Source organism: Gekko japonicus, unplaced genomic scaffold (genome assembly GCF_001447785.1).
Source record: "Gekko japonicus isolate JY-2015 unplaced genomic scaffold, Gekko_japonicus_V1.1 scaffold717, whole genome shotgun sequence".
NCBI classification, from domain to species: Eukaryota; Metazoa; Chordata; class Lepidosauria; order Squamata; family Gekkonidae; genus Gekko; species Gekko japonicus.
This window is the reverse complement of record NW_015164204.1, coordinates 739329-762494: the sequence shown is the minus strand read 5'-3', so window position 1 is coordinate 762494 and position 23166 is coordinate 739329. Positions and strand designations below refer to the sequence as shown.

General features: G+C 46.6%; 1 long non-coding RNA gene across 1 annotated transcript in view; it reads right to left on the bottom strand.

The window, feature by feature from the left end:
* Positions 1–16362: 16362 nt before the first annotated feature.
* The window catches only part of LOC107108018, a 14448-nt gene continuing 7644 nt past the window's right edge, over positions 16363–23166 (bottom strand). The window contains exon 3 of the long non-coding RNA XR_001482414.1: positions 16363–16572. This is a non-coding gene — a long non-coding RNA (uncharacterized LOC107108018). The remainder of the gene's footprint in view (positions 16573–23166) is intronic.

Genomic DNA, 23166 nt, shown 5'->3' with positions numbered 1-23166 from the left:
AGCCCTCAGTCAGAGCAAGAAGCAGCCAGGTAAGATGCAGAGCCTCCCCCCTATAGATAACAATCCAAAACAGTCCAGTGGCAGCTTTAAGACCAAGTTTTATTCAGGGACAAGCCCTCCCTCCTCTGTGAGGACAGATCTGCACGTTCCCCCCCCCCCAATAGCTAGCAATCCAAAACAGTCCAGTGGCAGCTTTAAGACCAAGTTTTATTCAGGGACAAGCCCTCCCTCCTCTGTGAGGACAGATCTGCACGTTCCCCCCCCCCCAATAGCTAGCAATCCAAAACAGTCCAGTGGCAGCTTTAAGACCAAGTTTTATTCAGGGACAAGCCCTCCCTCCTCTGTGAGGACAGATCTGCACGTTCCCCCCCCCCCAATAGCTAGCAATCCAAAACAGTCCAGTGGCAGCTTTAAGACCAAGTTTTATTCAGGGACAAGCCCTCCCTCCTCTGTGAGGACAGATCTGCACGTTCCCCCCCCCCCAATAGCTAGCAATCCAAAAGAGTCCAGTGGAGCCTGAGCAGTGGGTGTTGCCTTCTGATACACTTCTGGTGATGTCAGGGGGTGTGGCATATGCAAATAAGATATGCTCATAAGTCGTGCTAATGAGCTCCTGCACCTCTTTTTCTATGAAATGACCCCTGCTGGCTGCTATTAGAGAGTCAATCATTCATTGAGCTGTTTGGATGCATCTGAACAAATTCAGTTCGGCCTGTCAGTATGATTAGCCTGCTTTTTTGCTGCTGCCACTCTTGTTGTCGATTGCTTAAAGAAACATAGTTAAAAAGGAAAAAAAACAACTCCGGTTTTTGTGTTGACATTTGCTATTTTGATGCCTTTGGCTGCTTTTGGTGAACCCAACTAATCTTGCAATCAGTTATTGCACTCATTTTGCAAACAGATGTTGCTGACTGCAGGTGCAAAAAGCAGGTGATGCAAAGTATCTATTATTGGTTATTTGAAGGATGCATCCAAGTATGCTGGTACAAAAAGGAGATGAACCGCAAGTGATTCTGTGGCATACAAGTACATCACTTTAGTGGCCTTTTCACAAACTCAGAGGATCTGTTCCTATTCTCTGGTAACTGCAAAGATTCAGTCAATTTTATTACACATTATCCATTACCAAAGCATTGGCCCTGTAGCACAAGCAGCTACTGCAGAGGTGCAAATCTACTTGGCATGGTGTTCAAGATAAATGTTGACGCACCCACACCCACACACACACACACAGCAATCCGATCAAGAGCTCACCTCAGGCATAATTGAAGACATTTGATGAAGATAAATTTGCTGGGCAATTGCATTTGTGTTGACTTTCTCAGCATGCTTAGCTGAGAACTGGACTCCTGCAAATTCCTTCTTGCCGGCCTTCCTTCCAGTCATATCTCCCCTCTCTACTCGGCTCAGAATTAGAACATCTGTGCTACACTCTTAGAACCCTCATGTTAAGGAATGAGATTGATATTTGAGTTATGGACTATGTTTATTGCTACACTATGGACTGTGCACACATACACATAGGCTCAGAAAGCTGTACAAGTCACCTGTTGTGATACTACACGTAGAAGGTGCCTGGATAAGCCTTAACACATGAATGAGGTTTCAGCTACCAGCCTGGTGAGGAAGCACACATCTCCATTATTGTCAGCAAAACAACAACTTGAGAAGAAGCAGCCCCCATTGCTGAATTGTTTGTGGTCACGCACTCCACAATCTCTGCTTTGTTTCTACATTGGCATTTCCTGCCAGATGGACCTTTGATGACCAGAGGAATGGCCAGGCTTCATCTGCACTTCAATGAAGCATCCTGATGCCAAGTTTTCACACTTGCCCAGATGCCATCCTTTGAGCTAGGTCTTAGGTTACAATATTGTCCAACCCTCTAGGTAACATCCCACTCCTATAGGTAACCAATAGGATTAGTTTTGGGACGGACTAACAGGTAGGTGGGTCCAGAGGTTCCACAGTTGCCGCCCACCCAAAAGACCACCTATAAAAGGTAAGGACCATTCACCTGGCCCTTCCTAGCTAGCATTCCCCGCAACAACCCCTGTCTGCTTTATACTCCCCTTTTGTCCAGCTTGCTATACCCAAACCCTTGCCTCTACTTTGATCTCTTGATCTGCAGTCAAGAGACCCACACGTGCTGGCTGGTTCTAGTCGTGTGTTAAAACTCCCTAGATTTCCATTTTCTTCCCATCCATTCTTCATTGGAACAACCAAGCTGCGAAGACAGATAAGTATCACCCATCATCACCCCCACCTGCTAATGCAAATGAGCTTATTTTAATACTGTATTTCTAAGGAACTTGATTGAATGTGTGAGTGCATCGGTATTGTTTGTATGTGATTTATTCTTTAAGTAAAAGAAATCTATTTTAACAACAACAGCCTCGAACTCCTTCACTGGTAACCCTTGGTGGGAACAGGACCTTGGTATAGTTGGCAAGCACCCAGATTTAAATTGCCAACTGCTGTAAATAAAGCAATTCGGCTAACACTCAGCATTGTGACCATTTTATCCTCCTCCTTTTGCCTACCTCATTGCTCTGACTCCATGTCATGTTTCCCATCCACCTTGAAATTCCAGTACTTGCTATAAACCCTTCATCTTTTTGACCTTACTATATCTCTTTGCTTATCTCCCTTTGTACCATTTCTTACGCATCATACTGTGTTGAAACTCCTCATCTAGTTCTCCTCCTATTCACCCTCCTCCAATTAAATCTGCAGGACCTCTCTTTCAGGAAAACCTTCTCCAAACCACTATGGCCTCATCTCTCTTGCCCCCAATATTGTCTTGTTGGCTCTCACTTCCACCGATCTGTAATTGAAAAGTACTGGGTTCAGCTCATGGAGAACTCAGACCACGACATGCATTGCCGCCTCACCTGGAGGCTTTTTCTAGAGCTCATTATATTTCTTCCCACAATCGGCCTTACTCCTAGTCTCTACGTAAGTCCTAGAGAAACCACACACAACACCATTACTTTCATAATCATTTCAGTTATTTATTCAGGCCTCTTCTGCACTTGGACCAGAATGAGGGGGTAAAAACGACAGATGGGGAGTCACTTTTTTAACTTAGGTAAAGGTAAAGGTTCCTAATGTAACATATGGACTGGAGATGTTTCTAGAAATATGCTCCATTTATGTCCTTACAATCTAAAATCTAACATAGAGGAAGACAAAAGAGAGGAAAGAAACAAAGAACACATATGCATTCCAGATAAATGTGCTTAGGCTTAGTCTTTCAGTAGGAGAGAGGGACTAAGGTGAAGCAAGTGAGAGAGAAATGATATCACACAAGGTGTTCTTTGAGACAATTCTGGGCACAAGGGAAAAGCAAAGTCAAAGTCAATTGAGGGAACAAGAGATCCTCAAACAACAGCCCAGGGTATTAGTAGAGTATGAACATCAAAGGCAGATAGATTTCCAAAGGACATAGGGAATGTCAGTTTGAGACAGAGGTCGAATCTGCATTTGCATTTTTAAATCAGTTTCATGCTGCTGTGACACCATCAAGCATAGAGAAAGGCAGTGTCACATCAGCACGAAACTGATTTAAAAATGCAAATGCAGATTCGACCAGAGTTAGCCAGGTCTCAGTACTGGAATTGATTCTGCATCCAGTGCTTGGCAAGAAGAAGAAGAAGAAGAAGAAGAAGAAGAAGAAGAAGAAGAAGAAGAGGAGGAGGAGGAGGAGGAGGAGGAGATTGGATTTATACCCTGCCCTTCACTACCCAAAGGTGTCTCAGAGCGGCTTACAAACTCCTTTCCCTTCCCCTCCCCACAACAGACACCCTGTGAGGTGGGTGGGGCTGAGAGAGCTCTTGACAGAAACTACTCTTTTTCAAGGACAGCTGTGACTGACCCAAGGTCACATTAGCAGGTGCATGTAGAGGAGTGCGGAATCAAACCCGGTTCTCCCAGATTAGAGTCCGCACACTTAACCACTACACCAAACTGGCTCTCACACACAACTATCACACACAACTGATGATGGTAGTTGAATGTCTCTGAAGAGGGAAGTGCATTAAGGTTGCCGGCCCCCCAGTTGGATGTGGGGGTCACCTGCCACCAGGACTTCATCCCTGCTGCTGATTAACTGGCCAGTGGGAGGACTTCACAGGAGAAACAGGAAGGCCCAGGCCACATTGCCAGCCTTTCACAGGAAGTGATGCCATTGCACCAGCAATGTCACTGTGACATTTTGGTTTTTCAGCAAAAACTCTATTGTAGAAGTCATTTTTACCATAGAGCTTTCCCCCCAAATACCAGTATCACAGCGACGTCACAGTGTGATGACACCACTTCCCATGCGACACCAGCAACATGACCTGGGCCTTCCTCTTTCTCCTGGTAAGTCTCCCCCAGGAGGGACCTGGGAACCCTAAAGTGCATCTCACTCTTCTGAGCCTCCACAATCAAAGCGCACACATTTGAAATGAGGGGCAGGGCTTCAAGGTGAGAATGTATTACTTGAGTCCTGAAAAACCAACTCTCACTGCCTTTAGTTAAAGATCTGGTCATCTTCCACCTTGAGTACTTCCCCCTCCCTTGCAATAGCTTTCCACTGTTACATATCCAGAAATCTGTCCCTAAAATTCTGTTCAACCCTCCACAAATCTATATATTGGGCTCCCATCTACTTCTGCATCCAGCACAAGCCAATATAGGGATGCCAGTCCCCGGGTGGGGGCGGGGGATCCCCCAATTTTGGGGGCTCCTGCCCACCACCAGCCAGCTGGCCAGAGGGGAAAGCCCCATCCCAAGCCCCTCCCCCAAGAATGACCACCTGTGGCCACCTCTCTCCCTCCCCTCCTGAGAGATTTTAAAGGGCCCTCCAGCTGACTGGCAGGAGCACGTGGCCCGCCGATCAGCTGGAGGGCCCTTTAAATCTTGCAGGAGGGGAGGGAGAGGGGAGGCCATGGGGCTGCATGCCTGAACTCCAAGTGGTGAATCTGCCACTGGAATTCACCTAAAATGCTTTTTTGCATGCCTGAATCCCAAGCGGCGAATTCGCCACTGGAGCTCAGGAGCACATGGCCCCCGCTTTTCAAAAAGCATTTCTGAGGAGCGGGAGTCTCACGCACCTGAATCCCAAGCGGTGACTTCGCCGCTTGGGATTCAGGCATGCAAAAAAGCATTTTAGGGGATCCTTTAAATGATCTCTGAGAGTGCGGGCGCCCGCACACCTGAATGCAAAGCGGCAAAGTTACTGCTTGGGATTCAGGTGCATCCCCAATGTGATGACATCACTTCCGTGTGACATCATCACATTGGGGACATCCCCACCTCCTCCAGTCCTCCACTGGGGACGAGGGAGGAGCTGGCAACCCTAAGCCAATACCTGAAGTTCTTGAAAGTGTCCCCCTCCAAAAAAAAAACCTTCCAGCACTCATGCCCTCATTTATCCTGCCCGTGATCTTCACTTCTCCAGGTCTTCCGCTGTTCTAAGGTTTCCACCCAGTCTCACTTCTGCCCCTTTACGTTTTGTGTTCCCTCTTAGGAATGTCAAGGTAGTGTCACCTTTGCCCTTTTCATTCTGCAAAGAATTTTGTCAAAATCTTGTAGCCCACACTACAAGCTGGAATGAAGCCAAAGTAGGTATGTACTTTACATATATGCATTTCCCCTGCCCTTGCAGCTCAGGAAGCTTTCTTTTGCATATGTTGTTGTTCAGTCGCACAGTCGAGTCCGACTCTTCGCGACCTCATGGACCAGATCACGCCAGGCCTTCCGGTCTTCCGCCGTCCTCTGAAGTTGGGTCAATTTCATGCTCATTGCATCTATGACACTGTCTAACCATCTCAACCTTTGCCGTCCCCGTCTTCTTTGACCTTCAGTCTTTCCCAGCATCAGGGTCTTCTCCAGGGAGTGCTCCCTTCTCATTGGGTGGCCAAAGTCTTTGAGCTTCAATTTCATTATCTGGCCTTCCGGGGAACAGTCAGGGTTGATTTCTTTGAGGATTGACTGATTTGATCTTCATACACCCAGCAACATTTCCTCTATCAACTATTTTCTAGTGGGTGCTTTCCAGAGGACTACTCAGGGTACTAGGCTTGCCAGCCCCCAGGTGGGGGCAGGGATCCCCTGCTTTTGCAGGCTCGGGCCCGCCAACAGCCAGCTGGCTGTCGGGGGAAACTCCACCCCAAAAAAGATGTCCCTCGGTGATGTTGTTGATGCAATGCCATCACTTCTAGAAGTGGCACCATCGCATCAGCGACACTGGGGGTGACGCTCTACTTTTTGGGCAAAACTCTATGGCTGAAGCCATATTAACCATAGAGTTTTGCCCTAAAAGTAGAGCATTGCCCAAACATCTCCAGCAAGATGATGTCACTTCCGGAAGTGACATCACCACATCGATGACATCCCCACCCAACCCTGGAACGCTCCCCAAATCCGCCCACCAGCACCAGTTAAGGACCTGGCAACCTTACAGGGTACAGAGGGTGTACTATACCAACCTACCCTGAACAACCCAGGGCTTTATAGCCTTTATATACACAGAGACCCCTCTTGAGTCTGGGGTTCTTGTATTATTAACACCAAACTCCCCATAGGCCACCATCACTAGTAGGGTTGGGATATATTATTTCCCAGACTATTCTCAAGCGACCCAAGCACTCCCATCAAACATCCCATTGTAACAATTGCTTAGGCTTTGCTGTGACCCCACAGAGTTCATTGATTATCTCAAAAGCTGTGTGAGAAGCAATCCAATCATATGTGTGTGCAAGATACTACATCTATTAAATATATGTATACAGGAATCATTTTGTAGAAAAAGAGTTGCAGGAGCTCAGTAGCATAACTCATTAACATAACTCATTTGCATCCCCTGACATCACCGGAAGTGTGTCAGAAGGCAACACCCACCACTCAGGCTCCACTGGACTGTGTTTTGGATTGCTAGCTATTGGGGGGGGGGGGAACGTGCAGATCTGTCCTCGCAGAGGAGGGAGAGCTTGTACCTGAATAAAACTTGGTCTTAAAGGTGCCACTGGACTGTTTTGGACCGGGGGGCCGGGGGGAGCTCTGCAACCTACCTGCCTGGTTCTTGCTCTGACTGAGGGCTGCTGGGAGCAGGGGGTGGGGCTTGTTGCATGTGCCCGCCCCCTGGGCTCTTTACTGCCGGAGCTCTGCTCCTGTGCGCTCCTGCAGGAAATGACCCCTGTATGTATATAATAGGCTTTGATTTTTCAGATCAAATCTCAAAGCTAGCAGTGAGCAAAAATCTAAGTCAAGCAAAGGATGGCAGTGGATGGGTGAATACAGTGAGGTCTCTAAATAAGGACTGGAAAGGCACGGATCAAAGGAAAGGAGGATTGTTTTCACTCGTGAAGCAACTTGGCTATGTATCTGTTGAAGTCACCAGTGACAAATGGATATGGGAGTTAAGGGTAAACAGTGTTTGACGGCCATCAACCATGACTGAGATGGAAGGACCCATTCTCTATGTCTGGGACTATTTCTCATGCTATTTGGCAACAATGGAATAGTTCCCCCCCCCCCAGGTCTGTATAATTCATCCAAGCACACTATTCCATCTATCCAGATGCACTGATCACCACTACTCTACAGCATCCAAATGCTTCACTTATATTCATTAAACCTTGTGATACATTAGTTAAAGAAACGCAGAACTACCGGTATATGGTTAGGAAAGGAAGGCTCTGAGAAACTCTAATTTTGTTGTTGTTGTTCAGTTGCACAGTCAAGTCCGACTCTTCGCAACCCCATGGGACACATCATGCCAGGCCCTCCTGTCCTCCGCCGTCCCCCTAATGCACAAACCAAGGAAGCCAATAAAATAATTGTGATTTTGTTAAGTCGTGAGCTTAACAAGAGTCGGAGAGTGATTTCAGCAAGAATGCGGCTTTTATTCTTCAGCTTCAATACTTCTCCAACACGGTACAACATCAGTCAGCCAGAACAGCTTTAACATAGCAGCTGCTCTGTATTTAAACATTCCCGGCTAAGGTAGCCACACCCACTGTACAAATAACAACCTATAAGGTTGAACAGATAATGACCAATCACAAGTGCTCCCGCTCTGTAAGGTGATTGGATGACGCATCCTGGGCTAGTGCTCCTATTGGTTACATTAGGATCCTAGCCCAGGCCGAAGCTTTACATTGTACTTCAATGGTATGATTCACATACATCAATTTCCATACAGTTCAGTGCATTCAGGTCTCTTTGAATACACAACAGATTTAAACCAGTTTAAATTGAGGCATATCTAGAGTAAGTGGTTATGAAAGACTGTCTCAAGGATTTTGTTCAAAGTCATTCAGGAAATGCGCAAGAGGTACAGAAACATCCATGGAGCACCTTGTTCACAAAACAGATTTATGTTGATATTAAGGTACATATAACATATACCAAGAAAGTTTGCATTGCCTACATATCTCATTCCTTAGTATTTCCAAACCAAAGTTTTTGCACAAACAACAAACTATTTGTACTAAAACCTCATAGGGATACATGGAGGAAAATGTCTTGTATAAAGCAACCCCATAGCAATCATGAATGGACTTTTCTAGATCAGCAATCTATAAAAAAAAAAAGCAAGTTGTGCTGGTGATGACTGACTTACTCTTCCATTGGCCACTGGGGAAGCTGCCTTGGCGTCCTATTGGCCTGTCCCGCCGGGTTCTCCATTCTTACACTCCCACTTTTGATGCATTGCACCTTGGGAGCCGTAGTTCTCAGCTGGCCTTACTGCAACCATAGCAAAGGGAATTAGAACTACAGCTCCCAAGTTGGGAATCCCGAGGCTGTGGGGCATTCCCAGGGAGTCAGCTGAAGTGGTAATCAGTTAAACTGTTAAATGGAGGTTGGGTGGAAAGGGAAGGACTGGACATCTCCCTGAATTACAATTGATCTCCGGACTACAGAGATCAGTCCCCATGGAGAAAATGGTTGCTTTGGAGGGTGAGCTCTATAGCAGTATACCTCACTGAAGTACTTCAACAAACCTGGCCCTCCCCTAAGTGTTGCCAACCTCCAGGTGGCACCTGGAGATCTCCAGCTATTACAACTGATCTCCAGATGGCCAAGATCAGTTCTCCTGGAGAAAATGGCTGCTTTGGGCATTGGACTCTATGGCATTATACCCTGCTGAGGTCCCTCCCCACCCCAAACCCTGCCCTCCCCAGGCTCTACCCCTCACATCTACAGGTACTTCCCAACCCAGAGTTGGCAACCCTGTAACTGGCTATGGAACCGCTTTCCAGACCCTTGGAACCCAGAAGACATGGCACAGGAGGAGGTGCTTTTCTACCTTAGCTGCCACTGCATAACCCCAAATCAACATAAGTCAGGGGTGGAGGGAACCATACCTGTCACCATGAGGCTGTCCTCCCATACTACCCTCTTGGGGCAGCAAAATGACTTGAGACGGCCCTGCCTTATAGCTAAACAGAAGGAAATAAACATGGCTTGCCTCCCTCCATTTTCCCCTTCCCTCTGCCGCCTCACCTGGAGCCTTTTTCTAGAGCTCATTATATTTCTTCCCACAATCGGCCTTACTCCTAGTCTCTACGTAAGTCCTAGAGAAATCACAGTGGTAGCTTCACCATTACTTTCATAATCATTTCAGTTATTTATTCAGGCCTCTTCTGCACGTGGACCAGAATGAGGGGGTAAAAACGACAGATGGGGAGTCACTTTTTTAACTTAGGTAAAGGTAAAGGTTCCCTTGCTCGAAAGCCAGTCGAATCTGACTCTAGGGTCATGGTGCTCATCTCAGTTTCAAAGCCGAAGAGCCAGTTACCTTGTGGCTAATAGCCACTGATGGACCTCTGCTCCATATGCTTATCTAATTCCCTTTTGAAGCCGTCCATGCTTGTAGCACCCACCACTTCCTGTGGCAGTGAATTCCATGTGTTAATCACTCTTTGGGTGAAGAAGTACTTCCTTTTATCCGTTCTAACCCGACCGCTCTGCAGTTTCATGGAGTGCCCACGCCTGGGTCTCGAACTGCTGAACTACTGACCTTCCACAGCCTGCAGTTCAGCGTCTTAACCACTTGAGCCACCGCAGCTCCTACTTAGTCCTATAATAAAAACTCACTGCACATTTTTTAAAAAAGCATATCAGGGAGAAAACTTGTATGCTATGCTGGTTTTCTCCTTACAGGGAATTATTAATGTAGAGGAACTTAAAAAAAACAAAACTAAAAACGGGACTTTAGTGTCACTTTTTTATTGTGCTAAGAGGCCCTGAGCTTCATCAACTTCTCCCCGTGCCATACAGCATCTAGGTTTCAGCTGAATGCTGCCCAGACCCAAGGGAGTACCCTTCCCATGCCCCCTTGGTCACACCGCTGGCTTAGGCAAACTCCCTTCATCTGTAGATGCCTCAAGGTAGTTGTCAAGTTTTCCTGGCTCACACATTTTTTAAAATTCTATTATTTATATTAAGACTTTAACAAAAGTCAGCAGAGACACAAGCTTTTATTTGTTTGTTTTCAACCAACCAACCCTAACTCTGGTGCAAGATGCTGTCTGAAAGTGGCCTACCAAAACCTGGGGTGAGTCCAGGGGTCATTTCTGTTGAGAAACGGACTCATTTATGAATTTATATCTGCTACACACAACACATGGACTGTGCACACACTTGTATACCATGAGCCTAGAAAGCTGTTTGCATCACCTACTGTGAGAGAGAGATTTCACATAGGGGACACTTGCCTGCATTTCATGTTAATGAAGCTCGCACACATTCACCTCAGGGAGCATCATGGGAAAGAGAAGCACATGTTAGCATTTGTTAGCAGAAAACGACGACTAAGAGAAGAATTCCCCCATCACTGCAAAGACGAGATGTCACGTAGGACACAGACCTGATCTGCACCTGTATTGCAAGTTTCCTGTTTACGCCTGGGAAAGCCAAGACTTCAAAGAGGATGCAGGAAGCCGACAATTCACACCTGGCCAAATGGTATTCCGTGAGATAGAGCATAGTATTTCAAATATTGGCCCAACCCATAGGAACACCAGCCCCTTTCTACATTCACCAATCAGGTAGTTCATGGGATGGACTTGTGAGTAGGTGGGACTACAGCTTGGCAAGGTGCTACCCACCTGGAGGTTCCACTATAAAAGTAAAGACCCAAACCCTAGGTCTTTCCTAGCCACCCTTTCTCTACACCCTCTGTCTTCTTTACCACCTCTTAAGCCCAGCTTCCTATACCACAATCCTTTGTCTACTTTAAGATCTCTTGGACTGCAGCCAATGAGGTCCACATCTTGTTAGCAGGTTCTAGCAGGTGTGAGTTCGCTAAAACCCCAAGGAATTCTTTTATCCCATATTCTTCCATTGCAACAGACAAGACTTCCGGAAACAGGTGAGTATAAACCGAAATATACCTACCTACCTCCAAGTAACTGATAATCTATTTTAATTTCTTTCCGTAACTCTTAAGGAATCTTGAGTGCATGTGAAACAAGAGACTGATTATTTTGTATGTGCGAACTTGACACCCTTCAGTAAAAAGATTATTTTGTTTTGGAAAAACACCCGTGTGGTCTCCATTACTGGGTCTCCATCAGTAGACACAACCTCGGTATAGCTGGCCAGCACTCACATTAAAAACATAGTTAGCCATCTGCTGTAGATAAAGCATTTGGCGCAACAAAGGACTTTGTGTCATGTGAACTGCCCTTCAGCTCCACCTCATTTAGGATTTCATCACACTTTACTCCTGGAGAACAAACTGTGATGATTTTAAATGCTTTTCTAATATAAATTTTCATTTTCAACTTGCAAGTCAAGGGCTATAGGATTCTGTAATGTAATATAATTATTACACTTAATGGAAATGAGGCATGGTTTTAAAAGTGCGACCCCCCACGCTGGGAGCAGGGGGTGGGGCTTGTTGCATGTGCCCGCCCCCTGGGCTCTTTAATGCCAGAGCTCTGCTCCTGTGCGCTCCTGCAGGAAATGACCCCTGGGTGAGTCCATCAGGTAGAGGAACTCTGAGGGGAGAAAGAATCTCTCCCCAGCAGTCTGAAGTAATACAGTCCATTCTACCACCTCATCACTCAGCTACCTTCATTGTGCTGCAAGCCTCGGTCTAAAGAGCTTAACTGCATGACTGCTCAATGGTGAATTTCAAAAGGGAAGGCATACTAAGGTAAGAACGTTTGCAACACAAAATCCCAATGTATCTCCAGAATGAGAGTAAATGGTTGTAAGTATTCTCCTTAATATATACATCTGATTTCTAATTTACATTTCAATTATAACCCATGCTATCTCAGCTTGATTTAGTGGGGAAAGTAATCAGACAGATACAAATTTAAGCCTTCCAGCCAAAAGAGCTAATGTAAACAGGCACATTCCTTTTTTAAAATAATGAGAGTATAAGGAGTGCCATCCAGAATAATTTGTTGCAAAAATTTGTTCCAGAAATAAATCAACATACATACATACACACATGACTTGGTGTCCCAAAGGGGTTCTGTGTTACCACTGATACGCCAAACAGCTACAGGAGACTCTTAGAAGAGATTATCCAAAGACTTCTCCGAGATCATCAAATACTGATGACACTTAGCTCTACTTTTCTTTTTCTATGAGCTCCAGGTTCTGTTCTGAACCGGCATATGGTTGATTTGGATGAGTTTCTGAAGATGAACAGGTTGAAACAGAATCCAGACAAGAGGGAAATGATGGGAAACTACATGGGAAAGTGGAATCGCCTGTCATCAATAGGTTGTTGCCATGTGTAGTGGAATCGTTTCAGACTCTGAAGCTGTCATGATCTGGGCTGTGCCACCAGAGGCCTACTAGGCCCAGGGAGCCTGGCTAGCAGTAGGGGAGGCTGGGCCTACAAACCACAGAGGGCCTTGGGAAGTTTCAGCGCTGATTGTGACCAATAGGGAAGAAGAGGGCTGGGAAAGAAAAGAACTGGTACAAGAGGAAAAGCTGTTCTTCTTCTCACGAAACAGGGCCAGAGGAGAGGCCGCTGTGGGGAAGAAACCCTCATCCTGAGGGAAGGGTGAGTAGTCTAGTGCCACTTGAGATAGTGAGCTAGAGAGAGTATATATTTAGACGTGTTAGGGCATTAGATTTCTTTTCTTTTTACCCACTTACTGTTATTATTCTGCACCTTGTTGTTTGACCTCCTATAAAATAAATCTTTTCCTTGTTGTTTACTCTGCCTGGTCCTCATGCCTATTATTCGGCCAAACGGGAGGGCTGAAGATCTTGGGAGGGTGCTCTGGTCCTTCTCAAGGGATCCTAAATCCAGAGTGGTGGCAGCGTCAGGTGACCCCCCACCTGAGCCACGACAGAAGCGCTCTTGGATGTCCAGGTGGCATCCATAATACAAGCCTACATTCAGGGCCGGCTCGCCCGCTAGGCGAACTAGGCCTTCGCCTAGAGCGCGAGCCAGCCGTTAGGGCGGGGGAGGAGAGGCAGGGGCGCTCTGCCGGACGCATGGCGGTGTGGGCAGGGCGCCGCGTTGTAGCTGGCCCGGCGGCAGCCCCTGCCTCTGCCTCCTCGCTTGCTCCTCCCGGGGTGGGGGGCAGACGGGACTGTCTCTCCAGAGTGCTTCCAAGAACCCCGTCTAGCTCTACAGAAACGCCCCCCCCCCACGACGACGATGACGCAAGTCAAGGAGGCCCCGGGCAGAGGGATCCTTCTCCCCCCCCCCACAGGCGGGCAGGCAGGAAGGTGGCGGAAGGGCCTTAGGTACAAGCCCAGCAGCTGTTGCCCTCTCTGTGCCACCGACCTGCTGCTTCCTCGCCACTGCAAGCAGCCTCCTTTTTTGCCTCCTCCACCTGCAAGGCTGGGGGGCTACGAGCCGGGACCAGGAGGAGGAAGCAGAAGAAAGCAAAAGCGAAACTCCGCTCCGAACGCTGCAGCTGGAGACCTTGGTGAGTCGTGTGCGTGGCGTGGGCCGGCTGGATGAACCCCGTCTCGCTTGATGCCACTGCCGGGGACGGGTGTATGTGTGTGACACGGGTCGCGCCCCTTCTGCAGCGAACAGAGGGCAGAGGGGGGAACCGTGCGCCCAGGTTGTGGTCCTCCCTTCCCACAGCCAGTTGCCTGCTGCCTTAGTCCTGCCAAAAGAAAGCCCTACCGCTAAAATCCACGGCCGGAGTCCTTGTCCCCCCCTCCCCCGGCAACGTGTGGCTGTTGCAAAGATCAGAGTTGATAAGCACGTGGATCCCAGCTCCAGAGTTCTGCAAGGGAAAAGCCCTTCCCTGGAAAAGCCCAGCTCTCCGACGTCCAGCTTGTTCTCCGAGGGCCCCCTGCTCGCTCCATCCTCTAGGGCGGGGAAGAGGGCAGAAGGAGGCGGCGTCAGGAAAGCACCCTGGTACAAACTCCACTCCGAGAGGGATCCTTCTCCCCCCCCACAGGCGAGCAGGCAGGAAGGCGGCGGAAGGGCTGTGCCAGCCATTGCCTAAGCGGCGCCTGCTTGCTGCTTCTGGCGAGAGGACGAGCAGAGGAGTCACTAGCCCCGCCCCCTTTTTCGGCACCTGTCCGGCCGCCCCTGCCTCCACCCGCCCGGAGACGTCTCTCTACGGGCGGCGGCGGCGGGTTCATTTCGGGTCCCTCAAGGATCCACAGGCGGGCAGGCAGGAAGGTGGCGGAAGGGCCGCACCGACCGTCCATCGGCGCCTGCTTCTGGCGGGAGGACGAGCAGGGGGGTCGCTAGCCCCGCCCCTTTCCCCGCCCCTGGCTTCACCCGCCGGGAGGTTGGCCCCTGCCTTCACCCGCCGGGAGGTTGGCACCTTCCCTGCCCCTGCCACCACCACCACCCCGCGAATATCGCGGGTCCCCCCTTCTTGTCATTCCTAAATATCTAAATGTTGTTACTTGTTCAGTGTTGGTGTTTACCATCCTCTAGTCCTTTTTCTTTCTTTGGTCGGCATCCTCTTGCAAAGACAACTACTTTTGGTTTCTCAGCGTTTATAGTTAAACTTTCATCAGCACAGTAGGAGCTAAAACCAGCCCTATCAGTGTGTGAGATAATAATGCAGTATCATCAACATAAATGAGAGTTTAAAGATCTTGATCATTAAGGGTAGGTGTATGGTGAGTAGTCCTGAAACTGCTTTGACGATATAATTTATATATAGATTAAATAAGTGTAAGGGGATAAAAGAGATCCTTGTTGAACACCTTTAAAAGTTAGGATAGAATCTCTAGTCTGGCAATTGTGGCTTCCTTTAGCTTCTGCCATAGTCTGGTTCTAGAGATGCTATCAAAAGTTGTGCATAAGTCCATGAAGACTACATATAGATTTTTGTTTTATTTTGCTATGACAGACATGGCTATCCATTTGCAATCAGATTGACAGCAATCCTAAAAATACTGTCTTGTGAGTAAACCCCATTGAATAGTAGGAGTAGGATTCTGCACAGAGCTGTTTAAGATGGCTAAATGCATGCTCTGATGACTTTGCCTTCAGTTACTTGTGAAATGCCAACAAATAGCTCGCATATGGAACAATGTACTATCTAAATACATAAGCAAGCCTGGAGGAACCTTGAATGGATGGAACCAAGACAAATTGGCATCCCTGCATTTTGAAGGCACAAAGCATCCAGGATCAAATATTTATATTACTAGGTAAAAAGCACTGTGGATGAAGATAGATCCAGGTGGGTAGTCATGTTGGTCTGAAGCAGCAGAACAAAGTTTAAAGGTGCCACTGGACTAAAACTTTGTAATTAATCCATGTTGAAGAAATATCTCTGATACCCTTTGTCACTTTATCCCAACACTTCTGAATGTTCACAGAACCCCATCACAAATTTGTATTCTTAGCATATGCCCCTGTGCATCTGCATCATGCATCTGGTATACCTCTATTAAATTTGTTCATCTTAGCAGGTGGGAGATAACTGTTTCTGCAAAACTTCAATGCTAACCCAGTCTTTCCCAACAGTGTGCCACAGGCTTCTGATCATAACTCTTTAGGGATTCAAATTTCAACATACAAAAACATTTTAAAAAATGGACTCGATTCCTATTTATTCCATTCTGACTCCTTATCCACACAAGAAATTGCCCAGTGTGAAAATATTGAAACAACAGAGGCTTAATGGGCACCACATCTTAAAATACATAATTCTTCTTAAAATTACTGAGCCCATAACAACAATCTTTGCTTTGTCACAATTCGATAGTCATGGTTTTTATTAATGGACCCCTAGGACTATTTGTGCTCCATTGTTTAAATACTATCACAAGGAAAAGTCCCATTTGATGTGTTCTTATAAGCTTCAAGGAACTTGAGCTGGGTCTTACTCTATAATGTGTAGATTCACAGAGAACAAGGACATCCAACAAAATTAGGCATTACAGCAAAGTGAAAAATGATGGGCTCTTACATTGGAGAAAAAGATGTTGCATCTCTCACGTGACTCCAGGGCTCTGGTGGTTGCGGAGGGGTGAATCTAAGGGACCCAATGGGTGGTTTTGCAAAAGGGATTCCAAGAAAAGTATTCACAAGCTTGTCAGTACCCTTCACGCTGGTTACCTTGCCTCGAAGGCGCCCATATGTGGTAATCACTTCTGGGTGAGCATTCCTGTCACCTAAGAAAAGTCAACACAAAAATCATGTCAGAAGGCATAAAACTCTCCTTTGTGTTCCTTCTGCTATTTCTTAGCTGCAACAATCCTGAACTAAAGAAGGAGAATACTTGTCCATACCCTCCTCTGCATTTTCTATGCACTGAGTAGAAAAATCTGAGCTTCTAGATAGTATTGTCGTACTTTACCATCATCATCTTCATTTATAGTGTTGCCAGCTCTGGGTTGGGAAATATCTGGAGATTTTGGGGTTGGAGCCTGAGGAGGGGAGGGGAGGGACGTCAATAGGGTATGATGCCACAGAGTCCACCTTCCAAAGCAGCCATTTTCTCCAGGTGAACTGATCTCTGTTGCCTGGAGATCAGTTGTAATCCCAGGAATTCTCCACCTGCCACATGGAACCTGGCAACCCATTTGTAGCCTGCCCTTATCACTGAGAGTCAAGGCAGGTGAAAGGTAAAGGTTTCCCTTGCTTGAAAGCTAGTTAAATCCGACTCTAAGGGGCAGTGCTCATCTCCGTTTCCAGGCCGAAGAGCCAGCGCTGTCTGAAGATGTTTCCATGGTCATGTGGCTGGCATGACTAAATATAAAGGCACACGGAACACTGTTACCTTCCCACCAAAGCGGTACCTATTTGTCTACTTGCAATTTCTTGTTTTTGAACTGCTAGTTTGGCAGGAGCTGGGGCCAGAGACGGGAGCTCACTCCGTCACAATACACTAGGGTCCTGAACTGCCGAACTACAGACCTTCTGGTCTGCAGCTCAGCATTTTAACCTCTGAGCCACCGTGGCCCTCCAAGGCGGGTTACAAAATGTTAAAAGCAAGTACCTTAAATAAAGAACGCAGAAAGGATGGGATTACAGATACTGGAAAACAATGCAAATGAAAAACTAAGGCAAAAAAAAAAAACCCGTCTACAACAGTGGTACTAGCTCAGCAGCTAGTAGAGAGCCACATTCGCAATTACCATCAAGCAAAAGAGCCACGTTTACTTCCGACTCTGATACAAGGTTTGCACCTAGGGTTGCCCATCTCCAGGTTGTAGAAAAGATGAATGAAAAACACAGTGCAAAAATCGGCTACTGTATATATCCAATAAACCTTCTATAAATGCTACATTTGTCTCATTTGTCAATCATTACAATCAACCAATCATTGAATAGTATATAAGATCAAAAGCTGCCCGTATTAGAAAATCCATGCACTCTTTTTCATGTATATCCCACCAAGGTGGACAAAATGCTAAGCAGACACAATCAAATTCATAAAATATGAATTAGAAAAAGGTCTCTGAATGGAACTTCTTGGAGTTCCTTAATCCAGAACATACCATTCAATACAGGTTATACCTAAATGGAAAATCCCCAAATAAACCAGATCAGAAATAGAGGAACCTGCTGTTCCTACAATATGTAAAGTCAAATATTTGCAGATCAAGTGTAGCTGTGACTTAATGAGCACCCGGTTGAAGCCCGTTTCAAGAGTCTTCCTCGAAAGTCGCTAGGATCTCCAATGTGTTCAACTCAATAAGCTTCTCCAATGTGTTCTGACTGAATCTGGAATCTATGCTCTCATTACAACAAACCAATCCAGAAGCTTTCCATTAGGACCTCAGTCATAAGGCCGTGGTGGCTCAGAGGTTAAGACACTGAGCTGCAGACTGGACGGTCGGTAACTTGGCAGTTCGAGACCTGAGTGCCGCGTGACAGAGTGAGCTCCCGTCTCTGGCCCCAGCTCCTGCCAACCTAGCAGTTGGAAAGCAAGAAATTGCAATAGGTACCGCTTCGGTGGGAAGGTAATGGCATTCCATGTACCTCAGGGTTTAGTCATGCCGGTCACATGACCATGGAGAAATCTTTGGACAGCGCTGGCTCTTCGGCTTGGAAATGGAGATGAGCACTGCCCCCTAGAGTTGCATTCGACTGGCTTTCAAGCAAGGAAAACCTTTTACCTTCTGTTTAAAACGGTTTGTGAAAAGGTTTATTGGAGATATACAGCAGTTGATTTTTGCATGGTGCTTTTCATTTCATCTTTTCTTCTTTTATACACCATGGTCCCATTGTTTTTGTAACATCTCCAGGTAGGGCCTGGAGACCTTCTGGAAGTACCACTGATCGCCAGATGGTAGAGATCAGTTCCCCTGGAGAAAATGCTTTGGAGGGTAGACTCTATGGCATTGTATCTGCTGAACTGCCCCCCTCCCCAAACTCCACTCCCCCATAGCTCCAGGTATTTCCTAGTCTAAAGTTGACAACCTGACATCTTGGAGGCTTGCTGCTTCCCTTTTCCTCTGGTAGCAGCTTTTCCAAGGTGGGAATCACCTCCCAACCACAAGCCCCACTAGGCGAGGGCTTTGCCCACTTCCCTGAAACACAGGGAAGGGCCACAATGGGAAACAGTGAAGAAGAGCCACATGTGTGGCATGTCAAAAGACTCACGTGTGGCTCCCAAGCCACTGAGTATTCCTAGTCTAAAGCATGACACTTATAGCACAATGATAGCGCAGCATCCAATGATGCAGCTATTGTTAAGTCTTTTTTGCTGGGAGGGCATAGGACACCTACTTCACTATGCTGACATTAGTAGGCCACCAAGGCAGGACAACTTTGGCATCCTCTTGCATTTGGAGGGAAATTGAGTGCAACAGGGATCAGATAGTTTTGGTGGCAACTTCTGGCCTTCTAGCCACTGATTGCCTAATAGCTGCCTAATAGCTGATAGCTGCCTAATGATATTGGATCTAAATCAGGAGCATCTCCCATTTACCAGGTGGGGTTCCAGGTTTCTTTCTTTGGCAAAGAAAGACTGCACTGAATTTTGTAGAATTCAGAACCAGATTTGTATGAATTGTAAAGAAATGCTTTATTTTTTCTTTGGAGATTTAAAATGAGCAAAATCTTCACTCTGAATTTTAAAAGTTTTTTTTCTCTCTCTGGGCAGAGAGCAGGCAGGAAGGGGGGAGGCCAGTTCAACTGCTTTTCTGATGTACCTCGGTCCACCTTCATACAAATGCTAATGGATCTAGCAGGAGAGACAGTGGGTGGATCAAGCAGGGAAGAGAGATTGGGAGGAATTAAATACTAGAGAGTATGCTTGTGAACATTTTCTTTTTAATAAATGCTTTATAACTTTTGATGCTGGTAGCAGTTCTCTGTACCACATAGATCTCCACCGTCTCAGACACGCTATTTTTAAGAAGTGCCAGGGTTAGGCAGTTGGCAAGCGGCTATTCCTCCCAGGGCATGCAAGGCAGTAAACTGTCCCTGTGGTGACCAGGCACTGGGCAGCAGGAGAAACAGAAGCAAGGCCTCAGAACTTGGAAAGGAGGAAGAAGAAGAGGAGGAGGAGGAGGAGGAGGAGATTGGGATTTATACCCCACCCTTCACTACCCAAAGGCGTCTCAGAGGGGCTTACGAACTCCTTCCCCTGCCCACAACAGACACCCTGTGAGGTAGGTGGGGCTGAGAGAGCTGTGTTGGGATTCTTAATTCAAGGTCGATGGTTGTATTGCAAACACACTTAGTAAAAGAAAAATATCTTTACTATGAAAACAAAATAAAACATGGGTATGGTACTTTGGATAAAAGAAATAAAATAAAAAGGTTACATACTTGCAGTTACTCTTGGTAATATATGCTAACAGCTACATCTTTCTATCTCTCTTGGCTTCTAGAAGAGAACTACCACTTTGGTTCACACAAAGGGCCATAAACTTGTGAATACATTAATGCTAGATCAAAGCATTTCTACAAACAAGATGTTAGTTGACCAATACAAAGGTTACAGGTCACTTCACTAGGATAAACAACTCCCACAAACTTTCCCGCCATTTAATACATTTTGTAACGTATCATCCTGTTTGCTAACAAACAACATTTAACTCTGTAATGGCTGAAGTGTAAGCAACTTGCAATTCCAACACCCCTTCTCAAGTTCTAACATTTCAGTCATGCTTTGGATCAATTAGCTTCAACTTCTTACATAGGTTTGCGATCTTGGCTGCGTTGAGTGGCTTGGTCAAAATGTCCGCTATCATTTCTTCAGTAGGACAGTATTGAACTTCAATCAGTCCTTTCTTTTGCATATCTTTCACTAAAAGACATTTGATGGTGATGTGTCTGCTGCTTGTCTTTGCACATGTTTATACATGCTGGCTCTTCGGCTTTGAAACGGAGATGAGCACGGCAACCCTAGAGTTGGACTCGACTGGCTTTCAAGCAAGGGAACCTTTACCTTTACATTATCTTCAAACATGAGTATTGGCTTAGGTTCTTCTATGCCAAAGTCCTTTAGCATGTAGGTGATCTATTCTAGCTCATTGCAGGCAGCTTGAGCCGACACACATTCTGCTTCAGCAGTAGATTGAGCAACAATTTGTTGCTTTTTACTGACCCAGTGAATCATACTGTTTCCGTAGTAGAATAAGTATCCACTAGTTGATTTTCCATCTTCTTCCTTTTCCCCCCAAGTTGGCGTCCATGTATCCAACTAGTCTTGGGTCATCAGAGGCTGAAATCAATAACTTTCGATCAGCTGTTTTCATGAGGTATCTGTCGCGCTCTTCGGTCTCCTGCTCGGGGTTACCCCGGGTTGCCGTGCCGCCTTCCGCTGATGGCCCCCCCCCTCGATCCACTGGGTAACTGAAGGGGCTAGGAGTGCTGGGGTGGCTTGGAGCAAAGTGCGCCTTTTCAAGGGTTACCTCAGACTCAGGCCCGTCAGAGGGTTACTCCACCCTCTTTGATGCCTGTCTGAGCCTGGCAACAACAGCCTGTGCATACGCTCTCTCTCTCACACCAGGACTGTCTCTCAGTAAGCCAGCTCAGGGCATCCTCCTCGGTTCCCCCTGTGCGCTCCTTTATTGTCCGCTGCCCTCCCAGAACTCCCAGCGTCACGGCCCCGCCTCCCTCTAAAGCTAGGGACCGAGTGCGGGACCGCCTGTCAGCGTCGCCTCCATCGGAGCTCTGCCACGCCGCCGGCGCTGTACGAGCCCGTGCTCTGGCTCGTCCGCCCGCTCCCGACCGGCCGGCCCGACGCCCTCGCCTCCCCCCGACGACGTCCTCTCCGTCTCTGTTGCGGTCGGCATCCCGGTGACGTCGGGTGCCGCGGCGGTGACCGTCTTGCTGGCGGGCAGGTGAGCCGTCGGCTGTGGGGCGGGGGCGTCTAGCTCATTGCAGGCAGCTTGAGCCGACACACATTCTGCTTCAGCAGTAGATTGAGCAACTATTTGTTGCTTTTTACTGACCCAGTGAATCACACTATTTCCGTAGTAGAATAAGTATCCACTAGTTGATTTTTCATCATCTTCCTTTTCCCCCCAGTTGGCGTCCATGTATCCAACTAGTCTTGGGTCATCAGAGGCTGAAATCAATAACTTTCGATCAGCTGTTTTCATGAGGTATCTGGCTAGTCTTTTCACAGCTTTCCAGTCATGATTATTTGGTGAACTTGTCTTTCTGCTTAAGATTCCAATTGCAGTAGAGATGTCTGGTCGAGTAACTCAGCATAGGTACAAGAGCTTTCCAATTGCTTCTCTGTATTCATGATTGTTCTCAAGTAAGTTTCCATTGGTCAGGTCTAGGTAAGCTGATTCCATTGGTGTGTTAATGTTTCCATGTTTCTTTATGCCCATAGAGTAAACAAAGTCCATAATTTTGTGTTTCTGATTCAAGAGAAAACTTCCATCATCCATTCTCTCAATTTGTATTCCAAGATAGTGTTTTATATCTCCCAGTTGTTTCACTTCCACATATTTGTTTAATTCATCAGCTATTTCCTTGGTTTCTTCTTTGTTTTGACAGCACAAAATCAAATCATCAGTGTAAATAAGCACATAATGGTATTGTCCATTCTTGATCCTTGTGAACAGACAGGATTCAGCTTCTCCTTGTTTGAAGCCTTGCTTTTGTAATAACATAGTCAGTTTATTGTTCCATCCCTTTGCGGATTGTTTTAGTCCATAAAGATCCTTTTTAAGTCTACAGACAAGATCCTCTTTTCCTTTGCTTCATGTAGATTTCCTCAGTTAATTCTGCATTAAGAAAAGCAGTTTTGATGTCCACATGTTCCACATGCATGCCTCTTGAGGCTGCTATGCTTAAGAGCATTCTGAAAGATGTGTGACTTACTACAGGTGCGAAAGTGTCGGTATAATCAAGTCCATATTTCTGCGTATAGCCTTTTGCCACTAAACGCGCTTTGTATCTTTCCACACCTTGAGCACACATTTGTTGTTGATAGCTTTTCTTCCAGGAGGTAACTTTGTAAGTGTCCAAGCTTGCTTCTCATGTAAGGATTTGATTTCATCATTCATTGCGTCCATCCATTTGTTTCTCTCTGGTGTAGGTAGTCTTTTTATGTCTCTCCAGCTTGAAGGCTCTTTGACAAGTTGTACAGTTGCACAAATGCCAAGTCTCGGTGGTGGTACGCCTTTGTTGTCCCTTGCTGATCTTCTCACAGTAGTTGCAGTCTGTTTCTCTGTCTCCCTTGGCCTAAGGTTTCCTGCTTCCCCTTCTGATTCGGTACTTTCTATTGAAGGTGGACCTGCCTGTTCACAGGTGGTCTCTGCAGGTTGCCAAATGACCAGGTCACTGAAAGA